Source organism: Myripristis murdjan, chromosome 4, assembly GCF_902150065.1.
Source record: "Myripristis murdjan chromosome 4, fMyrMur1.1, whole genome shotgun sequence".
NCBI lineage: Eukaryota > Metazoa > Chordata > Actinopteri > Holocentriformes > Holocentridae > Myripristis > Myripristis murdjan.
This window is the reverse complement of record NC_043983.1, coordinates 34,041,903-34,062,823: the sequence shown is the minus strand read 5'-3', so window position 1 is coordinate 34,062,823 and position 20,921 is coordinate 34,041,903. Positions and strand designations below refer to the sequence as shown.

Sequence of the window (20,921 nt, the reverse complement as noted above, 5' to 3'; positions counted from 1 at the left end):
GTGATTCCGTGCTGCGGTTTTTAGGCGGGGAAAACCATGGCCGGCGTTCGCTGATTGGATGCTTTACCCCTGTGATTGACAGGTGGCTTTGCCCCTGTTAGGACTTGGTTAGGACGTTGTTAGGAATTGTGTTCGGACATTGTTTGGAATTGTTAGGACTTGTTAGGACTTTGTTAGGAATTGTTAGGACTTGTTTGGACTTTGTTAGGAGTTCGAAAGCAGGCCGATCGCCGCAGGGTACGGCCACCTCGTCCTTGGCACACCATGTCACTCACCCATGGGTGGAGCCAATGTGGAAGTTTGGAAGTGGCAGCTCTGAGTTGAGGGTCAATTGAAGTGTCTAGAGTCTACGTGGTTCTCATCAGGCTGACTCACTGATATTTTCCCCCTTTTTTCCACACTTATTCTACATTTTTGCCACTTGAGTCCAAATGGTCCTTGCTGCAGTTTTTCATTGTGCAGCTTTTATTGTGAAACTTATTCCTCTTCTGGTCTTTGCTGACTGAGCTTTTATTGTGAAAGGTACCACCGTGTGTTATTGATCCCTGCAGTTGCTCCCTGTAATGGATCTGATTTAAAATGCAGTGAAGGACAAAGCTCAAGCAAAAAAAGGAATTAAAGTCCCCATGAAGTGACCTCACATGACCTCTGCTTCCTGCCAAACAGTGACATCATCCTGCACTAGTGGCTATAAAATCTCAACCAATGAAAACTTCATGAATCTTTAAACATCCTCTCTCATCCACCTGTCCCTTCAAAATAAAAGTGTTTCTCTACCAAACAGAGATCCTGTTGGTTTGCACTTGTGAATGATCTGTCCCTGCACCATGTCCCACAGAGTCTTCCTGTTTCAACAGGAACTATATCAAATCAAGAAAGTAAGAGTCCATTACATGGGGTCTTTAAATGATGCTTGGCCTGTAGAAGTCCAACGTGGGTCTGACTTGCCGTGATCGTATAGTGGTTAGTACTCTGCGTTGTGGCCGCAGCAACCCCGGTTCGAATCCGGGTCACGGCAGAGCTTGTGTGTCTGCGTCTGACATTTTTTGAAAAATGCTGGCAGCTGAACAAAGCTGAAAACAGCCAGTAATTGTCAATATCTTGTCTGTGTGCAGAGCATTGTGTCCTGTGGGACTCAAACTGTAGACCAAAAAGGCTTTAGAGACTGCACCATGGGTCAGAGATTTTGGGACAGTCTGTGTGAGGGCTTTTGTGGGCTAGTGGCGCAATGGATAACGCGTCTGACTACGGATCAGAAGATTCCAGGTTCGACTCCTGGCTAGCTCGTATTTAGATGAAACAGCTAACATAATCAACCAGTGGACCTGTTTACTCTCTGAATGACACCCTTTAAATGCCAACTGAAAGGCAAAGGTTTAAGAAAACAAACATATGATGCTCACCCGTCACCAAAAATTGGACAAAACTGATGTACAGCTGCACTCTCTAACCCTTTCAACCATTCATTTGAAATACCCGTGTTTAACGAAAGAAAAAATGCTGATGCTGCTTTATCACAATTTCAGTGTGCGTTTTTTTAACCTTCACATGGTTTAGGACAGGATAGGATAGGAATTTATTTATTTGAAACAGGGACAATGCACAAATAAAAATTAATCTTGTAGGACAAGAAAAGATGTCTTGGGCCAGGTTATAGCAACAGTTGCTAATTTCCACCTGTAGTCCCTGGGCACTTCCACACTAAAAACTCACACACCAGCAGCAGCATTGGTGGTATAGTGGTGAGCATAGCTGCCTTCCAAGCAGTTGACCCGGGTTCGATTCCCGGCCAATGCACTTAGCTGTGAGACTTTTAAATTGACACACATACATGTCACTTGTGACTCGGAATTTTTGGATACAAAAAGTGACACACTGACTGGGCATCACGGTCAAAGTCGCTTATGAAGGGTCTCACTAAAAGTGGGACTTGGGAACTTGCGTCTTGTGTGCGAAGGCGTTTTATAAGACATCACCATCCACCCACATCTCACACTGGCGCCAACAGGTGCCTTTTGCCTCTAATGGCTGGCTGTTGTGTGCTCTGGTTGGAACGATCAGGTGACCACAGAAACCTGAAAGCATCAAACATGGATGGCCTTCGAAAGGTGTTTTTGCAATGGATCTTCATGAGTAGAATGATGAGCAGAGAGTCCGCTGCTGCAACTACTTCTGCTGTCATGAAACATCACAACTCAGAATCTTGGATGTCATCGATATTCTTGAGTTTGAGGGGGGCCGATCATGTGCTACTGACTCATAAGTACAGGAAAGATGATGTTTCTGACATGAATCTCAGGGTAGATTGGTTTCAAACTAAGAGCCCACTGACAGCAAAATACAGAAGCTCACCAAAGGTCTGAGCAGGCAGCAAGCAGCATTTATCAAAGCATCAGATTAGTTTGCCATGGTGTTCACTGTAGTAACAGTACAACACTGGTGATACGACTGCAGTAGAAGTAGAAGTACTGTTACTCTGCTGATATTTGACTGCAGTAGAAGTAGAAGTACTGTTACTCTGCAATATTTGACTGCAGTAGAAGTAGAAGCTGTGCTGTAAAAAATCTACTGCAGTAAAAGCAATCTGGTGAGTTGGCAAAAAGGACTGCTGTTTGACTTGTAAAGCTTGCACTACCAACGATGGGTGATTGCTGCCAGATACAGCATCAGACTCTGAGCTGCATGCCGCTTCCACATTTGCAAAAACTCACCCATGGGTGGAGCTAATATATGCATTGGTGGTATAGTGGTGAGCATAGCTGCCTTCCAAGCAGTTGACCCGGGTTCGATTCCCGGCCAATGCACTTACAGCACTGCCTTTTTGACACATGTACAAAAACCCGCCACCTCATGGCAAGTTTGCGACTCAGAATTAGTGGATACTAAAAGTGATGTTGAGTTAATCTTGACAGTTGCACATGAAGGCTTTCGACGACTTGGGTCTTGTGTGTGAAGAGTTTCTTGTGAAAGGATAAACCATAAAGCAGAGGTGTCCAATCATGTGGCATGGAGGGCCAGGAGGCTGCAGGTTTTCATTCCAACCAAGACCTGCACCAGGTGACATGCCTGCCATAAAAAAACAAGGATCGCTTTTTGACTCATAAAGCTTGTATCACCAACAACAGGTGATTGCACAAACTCATAGTGTGCACAGAACGACGAGGATGGGATTCGAACCCACGCGTGCAGAGCACAATGGATTAGCAGTCCATCGCCTTAACCACTCGGCCACCTCGTCCTTGGCACAGCATGTCACTCACCCACGGGTGGAGCCAATGTGGAAGTTTGGAAGTGGCAGCTCTGAGTTGAGGGTCAATTGAAGTGTCTTGAGTCTACATGGTTCTCATCAGGCTGACTCACTGATATTTTCCCCTTTTTTTCCACACTTATTCTACATTTTTGCCACTTGAGTTCAAATGGTCCTTGCTGCAGTTTTTCATTGTGCAGCTTTTATTGTGAAACTTATTCCTCTTCTGGTCTTTGCTGACTGAGCTTTTATTGTGAAATGTACCACAGTGTGTTATTGATCCCTGCAGTTGCTCCCTGTAATGGATCTGATTTAAAATGCAGTGAAGGACAAAGCTCAAGCAAAAAAAAGTACTTAAAGTCCCCATGAAGTGACCTCACATGACCTCTGCTTCCTGCCAAACAGTGACATCATCCTGCACTAGTGGCTGTAAAATTTCAACCAATGAAAACTTCATGAATCTTTAAACATCCTCTCTCATCCGCCTGTCCCTTCAAAATAAAAGTGTTTCTCTCCCAAACAGAGATCCTGTTGGTTTGCACTTGTGAATGATCTGTCCCTGCACCATGTCCCAGAGTCTTCCTGTTTCAACAGGAAATATATCAAATCAAGACAGTAAGAGTCCATTACATGGGGTCTTTAAATGATGCTTGGCCTGTAGAAGTCCAACGTGGGTCTGACTTGCCGTGATTGTATAGTGGTTAGTACTCTGCGTTGTGGCCGCAGCAACCCCGGTTCGAATCCGGGTCACAGCAGAGCTTGTGTGTCTGCGTCTGACATTTTTTGAAAAATGCTGGCTGCTGAACAAAGCTGAAAATGGCCAGTAATTGTCAATATCATGTCTGTGTGCAGATCAGTGTGTACTGTGGGACTCAAACAGTAGACCAAAAAGGCTTTAGAAATCGCACCATGGGCCAGCGATTTCGGGACAGTCTATAGATGGGGTTTTATGGGCTAGTGGCGCAATGGATAACGCGTCTGACTACGAATCAGAAGATTCCAGGTTCCACTCCTGGCTACCTCGTATTTAGCTGAAACATGTAACAAAACCCCCCACTCGACGTCCTTTACTTTCTGGACAGCATTCTTTAAATGCCAACAGAAAGGCACGTTTAAGAAAACAAACATATGATGCTCACCCATCACCAAAAATTGGACTGAACTGATGGACAGCTGCAGTCTCTAATCCTTTCAACAATTAATTTGAAATATCCGCGTTTAACAAAAGAAAAAATGAGGCTGCTTTATCACAATTTCAATGTGCGTTTTTTGACCTTCGCGTGGTTTAGGACAGGATAGGAATTTATTCATTTGAAACAGGGACAATGCACAAATAAACATGAATCTTGTAGGACAAGAAAAGATGTATGCTTCAGCGTTAGAAGAGTGTACGGGGGTTGTGCGAAGCACGCATTTCCTACGCAGCGTGTGTGTGTCCAACATACCTCTGCGAAACACACTGAGCAATTCTCCGCCCACCAACGTAGACCCTGGTCGCTGCTCTTCTGTACGTCTTTGTAATGGCGAGAGGACGAGTCGTATAGGTGCGGGTACTTGCGCACCTCCTCGGCCAGGCGTTCTTCCGTGAGATCCAGCACTCTCCAAAGTTTTCAAACACAACCGACGAGTCGAGACACAACAGTTGTTTTAAAAACGGCGCTGCCGGCCGGCATAACAACAGGATGTGATGCCGGTTGCAACGAAATGCCGGAAATGATGTACTTCGGCGGACCAATCACAGCTCTTGTGGGGCTGCGTAGGGTCCGCGTAGTTACAATTTTTGGGAGGCGCGCGGCAAGGCCCTGCGGCGGTCGCACAACCCCCGTAAGCTTCGCACAACCTCCGTATGCTCTTCCTACGCGGAAGCATAATTCAGCCTTAAGGGTTTTGTAACTGCTTTACATGCTTGAGACCAGGATGTAATACAGTATAGGAGGTGGGGAATGGTCATTGCATTTAAGTATGTACTTGATGTCGCAATGGTAAGAGAGTTTCTTATATATCTAAAATTTGCTAAATTATATTTCAGTGTGTTACTCAGCTTTTTGACATGACCTCTAAAGCTGAGTGTTGGATCTAGAGTTACCCCCAGATATTTAAATTGCTCTACATGTTTTATTTTTTGCCCATTTACTAAGATCTCAGGATAAGTTTTAAGTTTACACCTTACATTAGCAAAGAACATGGTTACAGTTTTTTCAACATTTAATGAAACGCATGAGTTGTATAACCAGTCATTCACCTTGTTCATGACACTTGTTAATTTCTTGGCCACCTCTGTTGCACTTTTCCCATGGGTATATAAAACAGTGTCATCAGCATACATAATAATATTTACGCCCCTACAGACAGAGAGCAAGTCATTAATATATACACAGAAAAGTAGTGACCCTAAAATTGACCCCTGTGGGACTCCCAGCATAGATGCTAGAGATGTAGACAATATCCCATTTAAATGATGCTTGGACCTGTAGCAGTCCAACGTGGATCTGACTTGCCGTGATCGTATAGTGGTTGTAAATGATGTCATAAGCACATTTTTATTTTTTATTTCTGTTTATGTGAAACCTGTTAACCTGAATGTTGTTGTCCACTAGGGGGAGAAATAGAGAGACACAAGTAAGAGTAGAGTCTCGAGAGAGAGAGAGAGCAGAGCAGGAGAAAGGAACGAACTATTCTACAACTGGTCAAGGGCGCATACGGTAATTACTTTCTTTTGTTCTGGACTGACCCTTTTGTTCATAAAATAACACTCAGTGGTTTGAAATGTTAACGTTTATTTGCATAACAATAGTTCGTTTGCATTTCATTATTGTGTATGAGCTAGCTAGCTTGTATTTGGCTATTGGCTATTCACAGTTAGCTTAGTAGGCTCACAGTGCTTGTGTTTACAGTTCAAGCCTTTGACTTGATATTCTTGACATTTACTATCTGTCATGGAAAATATTCACTGAGATTGTTTATCTCCTTTTTGTTTTAGTTTTCATGGTGTTTAATGAAGGCATTACATCAATGTGTCCTGGAAAATAAATGCACTTTATTACATCAGTAAGAAGCGTGGACTCAGTGACTAACCAGAGAGTAGTTATAGTGGTTAGTACTCTGCGTTGTGGCCGCAGCAACCCCGGTTTGAATCCGGGTCACAGCAGAGCTTGCGTGTGTGTCTGACTTTCTTTGAAAAATGCTGGCTGCTGAACAAAGCTGAAAACGGCCAGAGCATTGTGTCCTGTGGGATTCAAACTGTAGACCAAAAAGGCTTTAGAAATCACACCATGGGACAGTCTATGAGTGGGGTTTTATGGGCTAGTGGCGCAATGGATAACGCATCTGACTACTCAGAAGATTCCAGGTTCGACTCCTGGCTAGTTCGTATTTAGCTGAAACATATAACAAAACCCCCCACTCGACCTCCTTTGCTTTCTGAACAACATTCTTTAAATGCCAACTGAAAGGTAGGTTTAAGAAAACAAACATATGATGCTCACCCATCACCAAAAACTGGACCGAACTGAGCTGCAGTCTCTAACCCTTTCAACCATTCATTTGAAATACCCGCGTTTAACGAAAGAAAAAATGCTGCTGCTTTATCACAATTTCAATGTGCGTTTTTTGTCCTTCACATGGTTTAGGACAGGATAGGATAGGAATTTATTTATTTGAAAAAGGGACAATGCACAAATAAACATTAATCTTGTAGGACAAGAAAAGATGTCTTGGACCAGGTTATAGCAACAGTTGCTAATTTCCACCTGTAGTCCCTGGACACTTCCACACTTGCAAAAACTCACACACCAGCAGCAGCTTTGGTGGTATAGTGGCGAGCATAGCTGCCTTCCAAGCAGTTGACCCGGGTTCGATTCCTGGCCAATCCACTAAGATGTCAGACTTTTAAATTGACACACATACATGTCACTTGTGACTCGGAATTGTTGGATACACAAAGTGACACACTGACTGGGCATCACGGTCAAAGTCGCTTATGAAGGGTCTCACTAAAAGTGGGACTTGGGAACTCGGGTCTTGTGTGCTAAGGTTCTTGCGTTTTATAAGACATCACCATCCACCCACATCTCACACTGGTGCCAACAGGTTCCTTTTGCCTCTAATGGCTGGCTGTTGTGTGCTCTGGTTGGAACGATCAGGTGACCACAGAAACCTGAAAGCATCAAACATGGATGGCCTTTGAAAGGTGTTTTTGCAATGGATTTTCATGAGCAGAATGAGGAGCAGAGAGTCCGCTGCTGCAACTACTTCTGCTGTCATGAAACATCACAACTCAGAATCTTGGATGTCATCGATATTCTTGAGTTTGAGGGGCGTCTCATCCTCCGCCCACTACACGCCCACATTCAACCATAAATGGCCAATGCAAAGAACCTCATGAATGTTGATGAATATGTAAATGATCCAGCTGACCAATGGTGTGTTACGGTTAATCATGGCAACCTGCGACAGAAAGGAGGAAAAAACGCCCTGCGTTCCAAATCGCATACTTATACTTTTTACTTTTAGTAGGTACTGCAGCTGCCCTTACAAAGTATGTAGTTTAGTATGAAATATGCATGCATATGCATACTATTGGGACACACGACATACATTGTCCCTGAAGTCTGGCCCTCTCGCTCACTTCCGCCGCCGTCCGTAGCGGCAAATTTGAATGTTGTTGTCAAAATGCTGGTGCTGTTTCATACTGCGCTGTCCTCTGTCTGATTTATTATCGTCTGTCTTCCTGTCGCTTCTGCTGTCACTGAGCGAGTTTTGTGCGATATATGTGTTTTGTTGTCGTCCGTATGTGGGCGTGGCCTGTACACGCAGTGCGACGTAACGTCCGCTGCACAAAGGATTGTGGGTCAGAATGGCCAGAGCAGCATGCTGAAATCCATACTGCGAAATCTGACCGGATATAGTAGAACATCCTGGTACTCTTGGCATACTGCATCTGACACACTATGTAATGGGACATACTAAATCTTTTTTTCCCTACTAAATAGTATGATAGTATGAGTATTGGAACGCAGGGACGGAATTTTACAGATACGGAAATCGAGGTGCTTGTGGGTGAGGTGGAGAGGAGAACGTGCATGTTATTTGGCAGCCACAGTAGTGGCGTTACAAATAAAAGGAAGTGTGGAGAGTGGCAACACGTTGTTACCGCTGTTAAAAAAAAAGGTCGGATTTGAAGGTGGAAGCTAAAATAAGACCCAGTGAGGAGAGTCCGGGCGAGGGGGCCATAGGCGCTGAGGATCCGGCTGTCCCCAGCACCAGTGCGCCCCGAGCGCACGGTGTGTTTGCCAGTGGCCGGGTGCTGACCGACGCTGTGTGTCTAATGTGTCTGATGTTATGTCTGAGATAGCAAACACATTAAAAGAATTTGTTAAAAACTGAGCCTTATTGCTGTCTTCTTAAACGCGCTCTGGGGGTTTGGAGAGGGGGGTTAAGAGCCAGTAGCGACTATCACCTGCAGCCTGCAGGTGATAGTCGCTACTGGCAGGCTGCAGGTTATAGCGGAAAAGTGCATCAGTACGTCAGGCTTGTATGGTTAGAATTTCTACATTAAGTTTTTATTATTATTATTATTATTATTATTATTATTATTAAGACGCCAGCAATTACGCACGAGTGTCACCACGGTATTTATATGTTTATAGCAATTAGACTGCTTGCCTCAAAACTTGTCACAATTTACATTTCACTCTGATATCCACCACCTGGCATGATTTGAAGACGGAAGTGTGACAGGGGAACACACTGTGCTGCAATTCTTTAATGTTATTTGTGTAATTTGTCTCCAACTAATGATAATAATTTCATCAGTTACACTCGTTACAATATTTTTTTTAAATTGCAAGTTCCTTATGTAATAGTTATGGCTCAGTAGCTCCAGCACAAATAACACTGCTGTTTGGAATGTTTGTGATGAAGTGGATTTAGAATTAACGTTTGATATGGAGTGTAAATAAATGTGTGAGACGAATCATGATGCAGTTTGGATTCAATTCACCATCTGCGTTGCCAAATTCCCCTTGTCTCCAAGATGTGCGTAGGCTTACGGATGGTTCAGAATTTACGTGGAGGACCGCACATTTTTCCGTCAAGTTTTTTTTTTATAAATCACAACCTTTGCGTGGAAAGTGGCGTACGCCAATTTCAGGCCCCGTTTTGTGCGTACGCAATGTTTATAAATGAGGCCCCTGGTCTTTGCTGACTGAGCTTTTATTGTGAAAGGTACCACAGTGTGTTATTGATCCCTGCAGTTGCTCCCTGTAATGGATCTGATTTAAAATGCAGTGAAGGACAAAGCTCAAGCAAAAAAAGGACTTAAAGTCCCCATGAAGTGACCTCACATGACCTCTGCTTCCTGTCAAACAGTGACATCATCCTGCACGAGTGGCTGTAAAATTTCAGCCAATGAAAACTTCATAAATCTTTCAAACATCCTCTCTCATCCGCCTGTCCCTTCAAAATAAAAGTGTTTCTCTACCAAACAGAGATCCTATTGGTTTGCACTTGTGAATGATCTGTCCTTGTACCATGTCCCACAGAGTCTTCCTGTTTCAACAGGAAATATATCAAATCAAGAAAGTAAGAGTCCATTACATGGGGTCTTTAAATGATGCTTGGCCTGTAGAAGTCCAACGTGGGTCTGACTTGCCGTGATCGTATAGTGGTTAGTACTCTGCGTTGTGGCCGCAGCAACCCCGGTTCGAATCCGGGTCACGACAGAGCTTGTGTGTGTACGTATGACTTTTTTTGAAAAATGCTGGCTGCTGAACAAAGCTGAAAACGGCCAGTAATTGTCAATATCTTGTCTGTGTGCAGAGAATTGTGTACTGTGGGACTCAAACAGTAGACCAAAAAGGCTTTAGAAATCGCACCATGGACCAGTGATTTTGGGACAGTCTATAGATGGGGTTTTATGGGCTAGTGGCGCAATGGATAACGCGTCTGACTACGGATCAGAAGATTCCAGGTTCGACTCCTGGCTAGCTCGTATTTAGCTGAAACATGTAACAAAACCCCCAACTCGACGTCCTTTACTTTCTGAACAACATTCTTTAAATGGCAACTGAAAGGCAAAGGTTTAAGAAAACAAACATATGATGCTCACCCATCACCAAAAACTGGACCGAACTGAGCTGCAGTCTCTAACCCTTTCAACCATTCATTTGAAATACCCGTGTTTAACAAGAAAAAATGCTGCTGCTTTATCACAATTTCAATGTGCGTTTTTTGACCTTCACATGGTTTAGGACAGGACAGGATAGGAATTTATTTATTTGAAACAGGGACAATGCACAAATAAACATTAATCTTGTAGGATAAGAAAAGATGTCTTGGACCAGGTTATAGCAACAGTTGCTAATTTCCACCTGTAGTCCCTGGACACTTCCACACTTGCAAAAACTCGCACACCAGCAGCAGCATTGGTGGTATAGTGGTGAGCATAGCTGCCTTCCAAGCAGTTGACCCGGGTTCGATTCCCGGCCAATGCACTAAGATGTCAGACTTTTAAATTGACACACATACACGTCACTTGTGACTCGGAATTGTTGGATACAAAAAGTGACACACTGACTGGGCATCACGGTCAAAGTCACTGATGAAGGGTCTCACGAAAAGTGGGACTTGGGAACTCCGGTCTTGTGTGCGAAGTTTCTCGCGTTTTATAAGACATCACCATCCACCCACATCTCACACTGGTGCCAACAGGTGCCTTTTGCCTCTAATGGCTGGCTGTTGTGTGCTCTGGTTGGAACGATCAGGTGACCACAGAAACCTGAAAGCATCAAACATGGATGGCCTTTGAAAGGTGTTTTTGCAATGGATTTTCATGAGTAGAATGAGGAGCAGAGAGTCCGCTGCTGCAACTACTTCTGCCGTCATGAGACATCACAACTCAGAATCTTGGATGTCATCGATATTCTTGAGTTTGAGGGGGGCGATCATGTGCTACTGACTCATAAGTACAGGAAATATGATGTTTCTGACATGAATCTCAGGGTAGATTGGTTTCAAAGTAAGAGCCCACTGACAGCAAAATACAGAAGCTCACCAAAGGTCTGAGCAGGCAGCGAGCAGCATTTATCAAAGCATCAGATTGCTTTGCCATGGTGTTCACTGTAGTAACAGTACAACACTGAGAAGTAGAAGTACTGTTACTCTGCTGATATTTGACTGCAGTAGAAGTAGAAGCTGTGCTGTAAAAAATCTACTGGAGTAAAAGCAATCTGGTGAGTTGGCAAAAAGGACTTCTGTTTGACTTGTAAAGCTTGCACCACCAACGATGGGTGATTGCTGCCAGATACAGCATCAGACTCTGGGCTGCATGCCGCTTCCACATTTGCAAAAACTTACCCATGGGGGGAGCTGATGTCAGCATTGGTGGTATAGTGGTGAGCATAGCTGCCTTCCAAGCAGTTGACCCGGGTTCGATTCCCGGCCAATGCACTTACAGCACTGCCTTTTTGACACATGTACAAAAACCCGCCACCTCATGGCAAACTCGCGACTCAGAATTGGTGGATACTAAAAGTGATGTTGAGTTAATCTTGACAGTTGCACATGAAGGCTTTCGGTGACTTAGGTCTTGTGTGTGAAGAGTTTCTTGTGAAAGGATAAACCATAAAGCAGAGGTGTCCAATCATGTGGCATGGAGGGCCAGGAGGCTGCAGGTTTTCATTCCAACCAAGACCTGCACCAGGTGACTTCACTGATTAGTTCCTCCTTTCTGATACAAGGTGAGGTGATCAGTGAAGTCACCTGGTGCAGGTCTTGGTTGGAATGAAAACCTGCAGCCTCTTGGCCCTCTATGCCACATGATTGGACACCCCTGCCATAAAAAAACAAGGATCGCTGTTTGACTCATAAAGCTTGTACCACCAACAACTGGGGGTTGCACAAACTCCTAGCGTGCACAGATCGACGAGGATGGGATTCGAACCCACGCGTGCAGAGCACAATGGATTAGCAGTCCATCGCCTTAACCACTCGGCCACCTCGTCCTTGGCGTCCCATGTTATTCACCCATGGGTGGAGCCAATGTGGAAGTTTGGAAGTGGCAGCTCTGAGTTGAGGGTCAATTGAAGTGTCTAGAGTCTACGTGGTTCTCATCAGGCCGACTCACTGATATTTTCCCCCCTTTTTTCCACACTTATTCTACATTTTTGCCACTTGAGTCCAAATGGTCCTTGCTGCAGTTTTTCATTGTGCAGCTTTTATTGTGAAACTTATTCCTCTTCTGGTCTTTGCTGACTGAGCTTTTATTGTGAAAGGTACCACAGTGTGTTATTGATCCCTGCAGTTGCTCCCTGTAATGGATCTGATTTAAAATGCAGTGAAGGACAAAGCTCAAGCAAAAAAAGGACTTAAAGTCCCCATGAAGTGACCTCACATGACCTCTGCTTCCTGCCAAACAGTGACATCATCCTGCACTAGTGGCTGTAAAATTTCAACCAATGAAAACTTCATGAATCTTTAAACATCCTCTCTCATCCGCCTGTCCCTTCAAAATAAAAGTGTTTCTCTACCAAACAGAGATCCTGTTGGTTTGCACTTGTGAATGATCTGTCCCTGCACCATGTCCCACAGAGTCTTCCTGTTTCAACAGGAACTATATCAAATCAAGACAGTAAGAGTCCATTACATGGGGTCTTTAAATGATGCTTGGCCTGTAGAAGTCCAACGTGGATCTGACTTGCCGTGATCGTATAGTGGTTAGTACTCTGCGTTGTGGCCGCAGCAACCCCGGTTCGAATCCGGGTCACGGCAGAGCTTGTGTGTCTGCGTCTGACATTTTTTGAATAATGCTGGCAGCTGAACAAAGCTGAAAACAGCCAGTAATTGTCAATATCTTGTCTGTGTGCAGAGCATTGTGTCCTGTGGGACTCAAACTGTAGACCAAAAAGGCTTTAGAGACTGCACCATGGGTCAGCGATTTTGGGACAGTCTGTGTGAGGGCTTTTGTGGGCTAGTGGCGCAATGGATAACGCGTCTGACTACGGATCAGAAGATTCCAGGTTTGACTCCTGGCTAGCTTGTACTTAGCTGAAACAGCTAACATAATCCACCAGTGGACCTCCTTTGCTTTCTGAACAACATGCTTTAAATGCCAACTGAAAGGCAGGTTTAAGAAAACAAACATATGATGCTCACCCATCACCAAAAATTGGACTGAACTGAGCTGCAGTCTCTAACCCAGGGGTGTCAAACCCGTGCCATGGAGGGCCAAGAGGCTGCAGGTTTTTATTCCAACCAACAACTCCACCAGATGATTTCACTGATTAGTCCCGCCTCTCTGTTTCGAGGTAGGGTGATCAGTGAAATCACCTGGTGAAGTTGTTGGTTGGAATGAAAACCTGCAGCCTCTTGGCCCTCCATGGCACGAGTTTGACACCACTGCTCTAACCCTTTCAACCATTCATTTGAAATACCCGCGTTTAATAAAAGAAAAAATGCTGACACTGCTTTATCACAAATTCAATGTGCTTTTTTTGACCTTCACATGGTTTAAATGATGCTTGGCCTGTAGCAGCCCAATGTGGATCTGACTTGCCGTGATCGTATAGTGGTTAGTACTCTGCGTTGTGGCCGCAGCAACCCCGGTTCGAATCCGGGTCACGGCAGAGCTTGTGTGTGTCTGTGTCTGACTTTTTTTTGAAAATTGCTGGCAGCTGAACAAAGCGTAAAATGGCCAGTCATTGCCAATATATTGTCTGTGTGCAGAGCATTGTGTCCTGTTGCATTCAAACTGTAGACCAAAAAGGCTTTAGAAATCGCACCATGGGCCAGCGATTTTGGGACAGTCTACATGTGGGTTTTTATGGGCTAGTGGCGCAATGGATAACGCATCTGACTACGGATCAGAAGATTCCAGGTTCGACTCCTGGCTAGCTCGTACTTAGCTAAAACAGCTAATGTAATCCACCAGTGGACCTGCTTTACTGTCTGAATGGCACCCTTTAAATGCCAACTGAACGGCAAAGGTTTAAGAAAACAAACATGATGCTCACCCGTCACCAAAAATTGGACAAAACTGATGTACAGCTGCAGTCTCTAACCCTTTCAACCATTCATTTGAAATACCCGTGTTTAACGAAAGAAAAAATGCTGATGCTGCTTTATCACAATTTCAGTGTGCGTTTTTTTAACCTTCACATGGTTTAGGACAGGATAGGATAGGAATTTATTTATTTGAAACAGGGACAATGCACAAATAAACATTAATCTTGTAGGACAAGAAAAGATGTCTTGGGCCAGGTTATAGCAACAGTTGCTAATTTCCACCTGTAGTCCCTGGACACTTCCACACTTGCAAAAACTCACACACCAGCAGCAGCATTGGTGGTATAGTGGTGAGCATAGCTGCCTTCCAAGCAGTTGACCCGGGTTCGATTCCCGGCCAATGCACTAAGATGTCAGACTTTTAAATTGACACACATACACATCACTTGTGACTCGGAATTGTTGGATACAAAAAGTGACACACTGACTGGGCATCACGGTCAAAGTCGCTGATGAAGGGTCTCACGAAAAGTGGGACTTGGGAATTCGGGTCTTGTGTGCGAAGTTTCTCGCGTTTTATAAGACATCACCATCCACCCACATCTCACACTGGTGCCAACAGGTGCCTTTTGCCTCTACTGGCTGGCTGTTGTGTGCTCTGGTTGGAACGATCAGGTGACCACAGAAACCTGAAAGCATCAAACATGGATGGCCTTCGAAAGGTGTTTTTGCAATGGATTTTCATGAGTAGAATGAGGAGCAGAGAGTCCGCTGCTGCAACTACTTCTGCCGTCATGAGACATCACAACTCAGAATCTTGGATGTCATCGATATTCTTGAGTTTGAGGGGGGCGATCATGTGCTACTGACTCACAAGTACAGGAAAGATGATGTTTCTGACATGAATCTCAGGGTAGATTGGTTTCAAACTAAGAGCCCACTGACAGCAAAATACAGAAGCTCACCAAAGGTCTGAGCAGGCAGCGAGCAGCATTTATCAAAGCATCAGATTGGTTTGCCATGGTGTTCACTGTAGTAACAGTACAACACTGGTGATACGACTGCAGTAGAAGTAGAAGTACTGTTACTCTGCTGATATTTGACTGCAGTAGAAGTAGAAGCTGTGCTGTAAAAAATCTACTGGAGTAAAAGCAATCTGGTGAGTTGGCAAAAAGGATTTCTGTTTGACTTGTAAAGCTTGCACCACCAACGATGGGTGATTGCTGCCAGATACAGCATCAGAGTCTGGGCTGCATGCCGCTTCCACATTTGCAAAAACTCACCCATGGGGGGAGCTGATGTCAGCATTGGTGGTATAGTGGTGAGCATAGCTGCCTTCCAAGCAGTTGACCCGGGTTCGATTCCCGGCCAATGCACTTACAGCACTGCCTTTTTGACACATGTACAAAAACCCGCCACCTCATGGCAAACTTGCGACTCAGAATTGGTGGATACTAAAAGTGATGTTGAGTTAATCTTGACAGTTGCACATGAAGGCTTTCGGTGACTTGGGTCTTGTGTGTGAAGAGTTTCTTGTGAAAGGATAAACCACAAAGCAGAGGTGTCCAATCATGTGGCATGGAGGGCCAGGAGGCTGCAGGTTTTCATTCCAACCAAGACCTGCACCAGGTGACTTCACTGATTAGTTCCTCCTTTCTGATACAAGGTGAGGTGATCAGTGAAGTCACCTGGTGCAGGTCTTGGTTGGAATGAAAACCTGCAGCCTCTTGGCCCTCTATGCCACATGATTGGACACCCCTGCCATAAAAAAACAAGGATCGCTGTTTGACTCATAAAGCTTGTACCACCAACAACTGGGGGTTGCACAAACTCCTAGCGTGCACAGATCGACGAGGATGGGATTCGAACCCACGCGTGCAGAGCACAATGGATTAGCAGTCCATCGCCTTAACCACTCAGCCACCTCATCCTTGGCGTCCCATGTCACTCACCCATGGGTGGAGCCAATGTGGAAGTTTGGAAGTGGCAGCTCTGAGTTGAGGGTCAATTGAAGTGTCTATAGTCTACGTGGTTCTCATCAGGCCGACTCACTGATATTTTCCCCCCTTTTTTCCACACTTATTCTACATTTTTGCCACTTGAGTCCAAATGGTCCTTGCTGCAGTTTTTCATTGTGCAGCTTTTATTGTGAAACTTATTCCTCTTCTGGTCTTTGCTGACTGAGCTTTTATTGTGAAAGGTACCACAGTGTGTTATTGATCCCTGCAGTTGCTCCCTGTAATGGATCTGATTTAAAATGCAGTGAAGGACAAAGCTCAAGCAAAAAAAGTACATAAAGTCCCCATGAAGTGACCTCACATGACCTCTGCTTCCTGCCAAACAGTGACATCATCCTGCACTAGTGGCTGTAAAATTTCAACCAATGAAAACTTCATGAATCTTTAAACATCATCTCTCATCCGCCTGTCCCTTCAAAATAAAAGTGTTTCTCTCCCAAACAGAGATCCTGTTGGTTTGCACTTGTGAATGATCTGTCCCTGCACCATGTCCCACAGAGTCTTCCTGTTTCAACAGGAACTATATCAAATCAAGACAGTAAGAGTCCATTACATGGGGTCTTTAAATGATGCTTGGCCTGTAGCAGTCCAACGTGGATCTGACTTGCCGTGATCGTATAGTGGTTAGTACTCTGCGTTGTGGCCGCAGCAACCCCGGTTCGAATCCGGGTCACGGCAGAGCTTGTGTGTCTGCGTCTGACATTTTTTGAAAAATGCTGGCAGCTGAACAAAGCTGAAAACAGCCAGTAATTGTCAATATCTTGTCTGTGTGCAGAGCATTGTGTCCTGTGGGACTCAAACTGTAGACCAAAAAGGCTTTAGAGACTGCACCATGGGTCAGAGATTTTGGGACAGTCTGTGTGAGGGCTTTTGTGGGCTAGTGGCGCAATGGATAACGCGTCTGACTACGGATCAGAAGATTCCAGGTTCGACTCCTGGCTAGCTCGTATTTAGATGAAACAGCTAACATAATCAACCAGTGGACCTGTTTACTCTCTGAATGACACCCTTTAAATGCCAACTGAAAGGCAAAGGTTTAAGAAAACAAACATATGATGCTCACCCGTCACCAAAAATTGGACAAAACTGATGTACAGCTGCACTCTCTAACCCTTTCAACCATTCATTTGAAATACCCGTGTTTAACGAAAGAAAAAATGCTGATGCTGCTTTATCACAATTTCAGTGTGCGTTTTTTTAACCTTCACATGGTTTAGGACAGGATAGGATAGGAATTTATTTATTTGAAACAGGGACAGTGCACAAATAAAAATTAATCTTGTAGGACAAGAAAAGATGTCTTGGGCCAGGTTATAGCAACAGTTGCTAATTTCCACCTGTAGTCCCTGGGCACTTCCACACTTGCAAAAACTCACACACCAGCAGCAGCATTGGTGGTATAGTGGTGAGCATAGCTGCCTTCCAAGCAGTTGACCCGGGTTCGATTCCCGGCCAATGCACTAAGATGTCAGACTTTTAAATTGACACACATACACGTCACTTGTGACTCGGAATTGTTGGATACAAAAAGTGACACACTGACTGGGCATCACGGTCAAAGTCGCTGATGAAGGGTCTCACGAAAAGTGGGACTTGGGAACTCGGGTCTTGTGTGCGAAGTTTCTCGCATTTTATAAGACATCACCATCCACCCACATCTCACACTGGCGCCAACAGGTGCCTTTTGCCTCTAATGGCTGGCTGTTGTGTGCTCTGGTTGGAACGATCAGGTGACCACAGAAACCTGAAAGCATCAAACATGGATGGCCTTCGAAAGGTGTTTTTGCAATGGATTTTCATGAGTAGAATGAGGAGCAGAGAGTCCGCTGCTGCAACTACTTCTGCTGTCATGAGACATCACAACTCAGAATCTTGGATGTCATCGATATTCTTGAGTTTGAGGGGGGCGATCATGTGCTACTGACTCATAAGTACAGGAAATATGATGTTTCTGACATGAATCTCAGGGTAGATTGGTTTCAAACTAAGAGCCCACTGACAGCAAAATACAGAAGCTCACCAAAGGTCTGAGCAGGCAGCGAGCAGCATTTATCAAAGCATCAGATTGGTTTGCCATGGTGTTCACTGTAGTAACAGTACAACTCTGGTGATACGACTGCAGTAGAAGTAGAAGTGCTGTTACTCTGATGATATTTGACTGCAGTAGAAGTACTGTTACTCTGCTGATATTTGACTGCAGTAGAAGTAGAAGCTGTGCTGTAAAAAATCTACTGGAGTAAAAGCAATGGTGAGTTGGCAAAAAGGACTTCTGTTTGACTTGTAAAGCTTGCACCACCAACGATGGGTGATTGCTGCCAGATACAGCATCAGACTCTGGGCTGCATGCCGCTTCCACATTTGCAAAAACTCACCCATGGGGGTAGCTGATGTCAGCATTGGTGGTATAGTGGTGAGCATAGCTGCCTTCCAAGCAGTTGACCCGGGTTCGATTCCCGGCCAATGCACTTACAGCACTGCCTTTTTGACACGTGTACAAAAACCCGCCACCTCATGGCAAACTCGCGACTCAGAATTGGTGGATACTAAAAGTGATGTTGAGTTAATCTTGACAGTTGCACATGAAGGCTTTCAGTGACTTGGGTCTTGTGTGTGAAGAGTTTCTTGTGAAAGGATAAACCATAACGCAGAGGTGTCCAGTCATGTGGCATGGAGGGCCAGGAGGCTGCAGGTTTTCATTCCAATCAAGACCTGCACCAGGTGACTTCACTGATTAGTTCCTCCTTTCTGATACAAGGTGAGGTGATCAGTGAAGTCACCTGGTGCAGGTCTTGGTTGGAATGAAAACCTGCAGCCTCTTGGCCCTCTATGCCACATGATTGGACACCCCTGCCATAAAAAAACAAGGATCGCTGTTTGACTCATAAAGCTTGTACCACCAACAACTGGGGGTTGCACAAACTCCTAGCGTGCACAGATCGACGAGGATGGGATTCGAACCCACGCGTGCAGAGCACAATGGATTAGCAGTCCATCGCCTTAACCACTCGGCCACCTCGTCCTTGGCACCCCATGTCACTTACCCATGGGTGGAGCCAATGTGGAAGTTTGGAAGTGGCAGCTCTGAGTTGAGGGTCAATTGAAGTGTCTAGAGTCTACGTGGTTCTCATCAGGCTGACTCACTGATATTTTCCCCCCTTTTTTCCACACTTATTCTACATTTTTGCCACTTGAGTCCAAATGGTCCTTGCTGCAGTTTTTCATTGTGCAGCTTTTATTGTGAAACTTATTCCTCTTCTGGTCTTTGCTGACTGAGCTTTTATTGTGAAAGGTACCACCGTGTGTTATTGATCCCTGCAGTTGCTCCCTGTAATGGATCTGATTTAAAATGCAGTGAAGGACAAAGCTCAAGCAAAAAAAGTACTTAAAGTCCCCATGAAGTGACCTCACATGACCTCTGCTCCCTGCCAAACAGTGACATCATCCTGCACTAGTGGCTGTAAAATTTCAGCCAATGAAAACTTCATAAATCTTTCAAACATCCTCTCTCATCCACCTGTCCCTTCAAAATAAAAGTGTTTCTCTACCAAACAGAGATCCTATTGGTTTGCACTTGTGAATGATCTGTCCTTCCCTGCATTCCAATACTCATACTACCATACTATTTAGTAGGCACTTGTGAATGATCTGTCCCTGCACCATGTCCCAGAGTCTTCCTGTTTCAACAGGAACTATATCAAATCAAGACAGTAAAAGTCCATTACATGGGGTCTTTAAATGATGCTTGGCCTATAGCAGTCCAACGTGGGTCTGACTTGCCGTGATCGTATAGTGGTTAGTACTCTGCGTTGTGGCCGCAGCAACCCCGGTTCGAATCCGGGTCACGGCAGAGCTTGTGTGTCTGCGTCTGACATTTTTTGAATAATGCTGGCAGCTGAGCAAAGCTGAAAACAGCCAGTAATTGTCAATATCTTGTCTGTGTGCAGAGCATTGTGTCCTGTGGGACTCAAACTGTAGACCAAAAAGGCTTTAGAGACTGCACCATGGGTCAGCGATTTTGGGACAGTCTGTGTGAGGGCTTTTGTGGGCTAGTGGCGCAATGGATAACGCGTCTGACTACGGATCAGAAGAGTCCAGGTTCGACTCCTGGCTAGCTCGTATTTAGATGAAACAGCTAACATAATCAACCAGTGGACCTGTTTACTCTCTGAATGACACCCTTTAAATGCCAACTGAAAGGCAAAGGTTTAAGAAAACAAACATACTGTATGATGCTCACCCATCACCAAAAATTGGACTGAGCTTATGGACAGCTGCAGTCTCTAACCCTTTCAACCATTCATTTGAAATACCCATGTTTAACAAAAGAAAAAATGCTGACGCTGCTTTATCACAATTTCAATGTGCGTTTTTTGACTTTGACATGGTTTAAGTAAAGTTAAATTACTGACTTTAAAAAACACTCAAAAAAGTACAAGTACTCAAAAAGAAACTCAGTTACACTAAAATGAGTTAATGTATTTAGTTCCACCTTGGCGCAATGACTGAAATTCCTGGCCAAAAAATGGACTTATGCAAAAGGTACATAAATCCTTGCATTTTCGTCCCAAGGTGAGAACATCTGAGATGTTTTGAAAGGTGCAGCTTGTGTCACCAGAAAGTCATCACAGCAGAGTAGAGGCTTTTCTGTCCTTGAA

General features: G+C 44.6%; 26 non-coding genes across 26 annotated transcripts; 22 read left to right on the top strand and 4 right to left on the bottom strand.

The window, feature by feature from the left end:
* The first annotated feature begins 946 nt into the window (after nt 1-946).
* Nucleotides 947-1,018, top strand: trnah-gug (transfer RNA histidin (anticodon GUG)). Its single transcript has one exon. It is a non-coding gene; the product is annotated as a tRNA-His (tRNA).
* Nucleotides 1,019-1,214: 196 nt separating this feature from the next.
* On the top strand, nt 1,215-1,287 carry trnar-acg (transfer RNA arginine (anticodon ACG)). The gene has a single exon. It is a non-coding gene; the product is annotated as a tRNA-Arg (tRNA).
* A 438-nt stretch (nt 1,288-1,725) lies between these two features.
* trnag-ucc (transfer RNA glycine (anticodon UCC)) lies at nt 1,726-1,797 on the top strand. Its single transcript has one exon. It is a non-coding gene; the product is annotated as a tRNA-Gly (tRNA).
* A 935-nt stretch (nt 1,798-2,732) lies between these two features.
* On the top strand, nt 2,733-2,804 carry trnag-ucc (transfer RNA glycine (anticodon UCC)). The gene has a single exon. It is a non-coding gene; the product is annotated as a tRNA-Gly (tRNA).
* Nucleotides 2,805-3,156: 352 nt separating this feature from the next.
* On the bottom strand, nt 3,157-3,238 carry trnas-gcu (transfer RNA serine (anticodon GCU)). Its single transcript has one exon. It is a non-coding gene; the product is annotated as a tRNA-Ser (tRNA).
* A 692-nt stretch (nt 3,239-3,930) lies between these two features.
* trnah-gug (transfer RNA histidin (anticodon GUG)) lies at nt 3,931-4,002 on the top strand. The gene has a single exon. It is a non-coding gene; the product is annotated as a tRNA-His (tRNA).
* A 196-nt stretch (nt 4,003-4,198) lies between these two features.
* Nucleotides 4,199-4,271, top strand: trnar-acg (transfer RNA arginine (anticodon ACG)). Its single transcript has one exon. It is a non-coding gene; the product is annotated as a tRNA-Arg (tRNA).
* A 5,626-nt stretch (nt 4,272-9,897) lies between these two features.
* On the top strand, nt 9,898-9,969 carry trnah-gug (transfer RNA histidin (anticodon GUG)). The gene has a single exon. It is a non-coding gene; the product is annotated as a tRNA-His (tRNA).
* A 196-nt stretch (nt 9,970-10,165) lies between these two features.
* On the top strand, nt 10,166-10,238 carry trnar-acg (transfer RNA arginine (anticodon ACG)). Its single transcript has one exon. It is a non-coding gene; the product is annotated as a tRNA-Arg (tRNA).
* A 430-nt stretch (nt 10,239-10,668) lies between these two features.
* On the top strand, nt 10,669-10,740 carry trnag-ucc (transfer RNA glycine (anticodon UCC)). Its single transcript has one exon. It is a non-coding gene; the product is annotated as a tRNA-Gly (tRNA).
* Nucleotides 10,741-11,623: 883 nt separating this feature from the next.
* On the top strand, nt 11,624-11,695 carry trnag-ucc (transfer RNA glycine (anticodon UCC)). Its single transcript has one exon. It is a non-coding gene; the product is annotated as a tRNA-Gly (tRNA).
* A 472-nt stretch (nt 11,696-12,167) lies between these two features.
* trnas-gcu (transfer RNA serine (anticodon GCU)) lies at nt 12,168-12,249 on the bottom strand. The gene has a single exon. It is a non-coding gene; the product is annotated as a tRNA-Ser (tRNA).
* A 694-nt stretch (nt 12,250-12,943) lies between these two features.
* On the top strand, nt 12,944-13,015 carry trnah-gug (transfer RNA histidin (anticodon GUG)). The gene has a single exon. It is a non-coding gene; the product is annotated as a tRNA-His (tRNA).
* A 196-nt stretch (nt 13,016-13,211) lies between these two features.
* trnar-acg (transfer RNA arginine (anticodon ACG)) lies at nt 13,212-13,284 on the top strand. The gene has a single exon. It is a non-coding gene; the product is annotated as a tRNA-Arg (tRNA).
* A 513-nt stretch (nt 13,285-13,797) lies between these two features.
* trnah-gug (transfer RNA histidin (anticodon GUG)) lies at nt 13,798-13,869 on the top strand. Its single transcript has one exon. It is a non-coding gene; the product is annotated as a tRNA-His (tRNA).
* A 199-nt stretch (nt 13,870-14,068) lies between these two features.
* On the top strand, nt 14,069-14,141 carry trnar-acg (transfer RNA arginine (anticodon ACG)). Its single transcript has one exon. It is a non-coding gene; the product is annotated as a tRNA-Arg (tRNA).
* A 440-nt stretch (nt 14,142-14,581) lies between these two features.
* trnag-ucc (transfer RNA glycine (anticodon UCC)) lies at nt 14,582-14,653 on the top strand. Its single transcript has one exon. It is a non-coding gene; the product is annotated as a tRNA-Gly (tRNA).
* An 899-nt stretch (nt 14,654-15,552) lies between these two features.
* On the top strand, nt 15,553-15,624 carry trnag-ucc (transfer RNA glycine (anticodon UCC)). Its single transcript has one exon. It is a non-coding gene; the product is annotated as a tRNA-Gly (tRNA).
* Nucleotides 15,625-16,096: 472 nt separating this feature from the next.
* On the bottom strand, nt 16,097-16,178 carry trnas-gcu (transfer RNA serine (anticodon GCU)). Its single transcript has one exon. It is a non-coding gene; the product is annotated as a tRNA-Ser (tRNA).
* Nucleotides 16,179-16,872: 694 nt separating this feature from the next.
* trnah-gug (transfer RNA histidin (anticodon GUG)) lies at nt 16,873-16,944 on the top strand. Its single transcript has one exon. It is a non-coding gene; the product is annotated as a tRNA-His (tRNA).
* A 196-nt stretch (nt 16,945-17,140) lies between these two features.
* Nucleotides 17,141-17,213, top strand: trnar-acg (transfer RNA arginine (anticodon ACG)). Its single transcript has one exon. It is a non-coding gene; the product is annotated as a tRNA-Arg (tRNA).
* A 441-nt stretch (nt 17,214-17,654) lies between these two features.
* trnag-ucc (transfer RNA glycine (anticodon UCC)) lies at nt 17,655-17,726 on the top strand. Its single transcript has one exon. It is a non-coding gene; the product is annotated as a tRNA-Gly (tRNA).
* A 933-nt stretch (nt 17,727-18,659) lies between these two features.
* On the top strand, nt 18,660-18,731 carry trnag-ucc (transfer RNA glycine (anticodon UCC)). The gene has a single exon. It is a non-coding gene; the product is annotated as a tRNA-Gly (tRNA).
* Nucleotides 18,732-19,203: 472 nt separating this feature from the next.
* trnas-gcu (transfer RNA serine (anticodon GCU)) lies at nt 19,204-19,285 on the bottom strand. Its single transcript has one exon. It is a non-coding gene; the product is annotated as a tRNA-Ser (tRNA).
* Nucleotides 19,286-20,041: 756 nt separating this feature from the next.
* trnah-gug (transfer RNA histidin (anticodon GUG)) lies at nt 20,042-20,113 on the top strand. Its single transcript has one exon. It is a non-coding gene; the product is annotated as a tRNA-His (tRNA).
* A 196-nt stretch (nt 20,114-20,309) lies between these two features.
* On the top strand, nt 20,310-20,382 carry trnar-acg (transfer RNA arginine (anticodon ACG)). Its single transcript has one exon. It is a non-coding gene; the product is annotated as a tRNA-Arg (tRNA).
* The last annotated feature ends 539 nt before the right edge of the window (nt 20,383-20,921 follow it).